This window comes from Arachis ipaensis, unplaced genomic scaffold (genome assembly GCF_000816755.2).
Source record: "Arachis ipaensis cultivar K30076 unplaced genomic scaffold, Araip1.1 Aipa451, whole genome shotgun sequence".
NCBI lineage: Eukaryota > Viridiplantae > Streptophyta > Magnoliopsida > Fabales > Fabaceae > Arachis > Arachis ipaensis.
Genome location: NW_015496072.1, coordinates 1 through 2560, shown reverse-complemented (window position 1 = coordinate 2560; position 2560 = coordinate 1). Strand labels below are relative to the sequence as shown.

The window sequence follows — 2560 nt, the reverse complement described above, 5'->3', positions numbered from 1 at the left end:
GCGCTCTTAGTTCAGTTCGGTAGAACGTGGGTCTCCAAAACCCGATGTCGTAGGTTCAAATCCTACAGAGCGTGATTCCATTCTTGTTATATTGAGAATGACAATGAAATAATTAAACAGTAGTTTAAAGGCTGAATTTGACCTCCTGGGGATTGTGGTTAAAACAAAGAAAAGAAATAGGAGGTCAATAAACATCACTAAACAAACGAGATGTTAATTAATCAAAGGTCCAATTGATCACCACGTCGGTATTGTAAATATGCAGTTAGGAATAATCCAGCCAAAGTAATAGGGATTAGTCCTAACACAATTCCAAATAGAAAAACTTCAATCATTCTTTTTTGTTTGAAAGGGAAGGAAAAGGGGAGGTAATATATATCCTTTATACTTAAACTAAATATTAATTAATCTGTATTGACCACGAATCTCAATGATCAAGCAAGAATTGGAAATTAACATGATAAAGAACTCAAGAATATCTAGTAGTATTAGAAAATCTCTAATTCAATTCCAATTTGAAAATCAAATAAGTCGTATCTTACTCAGACTGATAAAAAGAGCTGAGGTTATGCTAAAAGCCGCTAGTAGAAAACCGAAATAACTAGTTATAGTGGGCATAAATAAACTAAATGAAATAAGTTCTTTTTATACGTATGTTTACAAAGCACTTCCCTAAGTTTCCAAGGAAATACAATCGAATAGGAGAAGAAGAAAAAGATACCATTTGAGAAATACAATTGAGATTTGTGGATTTATCAATCATTATAGACGAACAAAAATAGAGTGACATCGGTAAGAAATCAATTCATCACCTATGACAACTATCCATCCTATGGTTCAAAATCAACAGATTTTTTGAGCAACTCGTAAGTTGAGTAAAATAATCCAAAAAGAATTTCAAATTATTTTTTTATTTCTAGTTTCTAGAATATTTATATTTCTTCTTTCTATTCTAAAATAGAATATTTATTCAGTTCTATTTCGAAATATTTAATAATTTAAAATAAAGAATTAAAAAAAGATATTAATAAAATAATTAAAATTATAATAATAAAAAAGAACTTTGTTGTTTAACTTAATTCTTGAATTTCTATGGAAAAAAATCGGAAAAATCGGGCCCCCCTCTTTTTTATTGTATGTAATTTGTTCGATTTTTTTTATTTAAAACAAAAAACGAGTTACCTTAGAATGCCCTTTCACTTTTTTATCATTAGATTTAGTCGTGGATTCCATTCCTTTACTATACTACAACAGAAGAAAAAGGATATGAGATCCCATCCCTCAAACTCGGGTTCCGCAGTTTTTTTGTCTTTCCATATCTTATTTAAAAAGAAAACTCTATCAACCACGAAAGAGTCTTTTTTTTCTGTCATCAAATAGAAAGTATCTATTACTGCTATTTTTTTTCTTGTTACTTTACTGGATAACTAACCAATTCAACTCTTTCTTCAAAAAAAGGGGGGTAACAACAAGAAAACATCTTCCACAACCACTCTTTCCGGATTTGGCATCTAATTGAATTGGAGAAATAAAATAGGAGAATCTATGTCATGAATTATCAAAAACAAATACAAGTCAGTCCATGGGAGTCACAATTTAATTGATCTTTGGTTTGTAATCCGAAGCTAATATTGAATATATATTAATTAATAACATGTGGAGAACCTTCATCTTATACTATAAAGATCCATTAGACTCTTAAACTTTGCGGAATTTTGTATTGAGTACATTGCATTGATACAACCAACAAGCAAGTTAGAAAGAATCTAGTACTTGATCTCAGCACGAATCTTTTAATTTCGTTGCTGTGTCCGAAGAAGGATAGCTATACTGATTCGGTATACTCGAAAGACACCCTGGGTACAATATTGACGATCTAACAAGGATGATTCTCAGTAAATTTCTACTTACTGCTCTCATCTTTTATGGAATCGATCCCCCTTTGACTGTACAAGAATATGTGGAGCTCAACATGTCTGGAAGCACCGGAGAACGTTCTTTTGCTGATATTATTACCAGTATTCGATACTGGATTATTCATAGCATTACTATACCCTCCCTATTCATTGCGGGTTGGTTATTTGTCAGCACGGGTTTAGCTTACGATGTTTTTGGAAGCCCTCGGCCAAACGAGTATTTTACGGAGAACCGACAAGGAATTCCATTAATAACTGGCCGTTTTGATCCTTTGGACCAACTTGATGAATTTAGTAGATCTTTTTAGGAGGCTCCAATGACCATAGATAGGACCTATCCAATTTTTACAGTACGATGGTTGGCTGTTCACGGACTAGCAGTACCCACTGTTTCTTTTTTGGGATCAATATCAGCAATGCAGTTCATCCAACGATAAACCTAATCCGAATTATAGAGCTACGACACAATCAAACCCAAACGAACAAAATGTAGAATTGAATCGTACCAGTCTCTACTGGGGGTTATTACTCATTTTTGTACTTGCTGTTTTATTTTTAAATTATTTCTTCAATTAATAGAAGAAAGGGAATAAATACGTATACGTATTCGGAATTCTCTTATCCCATTCGGAAGGATATAATTT

At 32.4% G+C, this 2560-nt stretch overlaps 1 non-coding gene across 1 annotated transcript; it reads left to right on the top strand.

Moving 5' to 3' along the window:
* Nucleotides 1-74, top strand: TRNAW-CCA. Its single transcript has one exon. It is a non-coding gene; the product is annotated as a tRNA-Trp (tRNA).
* The last annotated feature ends 2486 nt before the right edge of the window (nt 75-2560 follow it).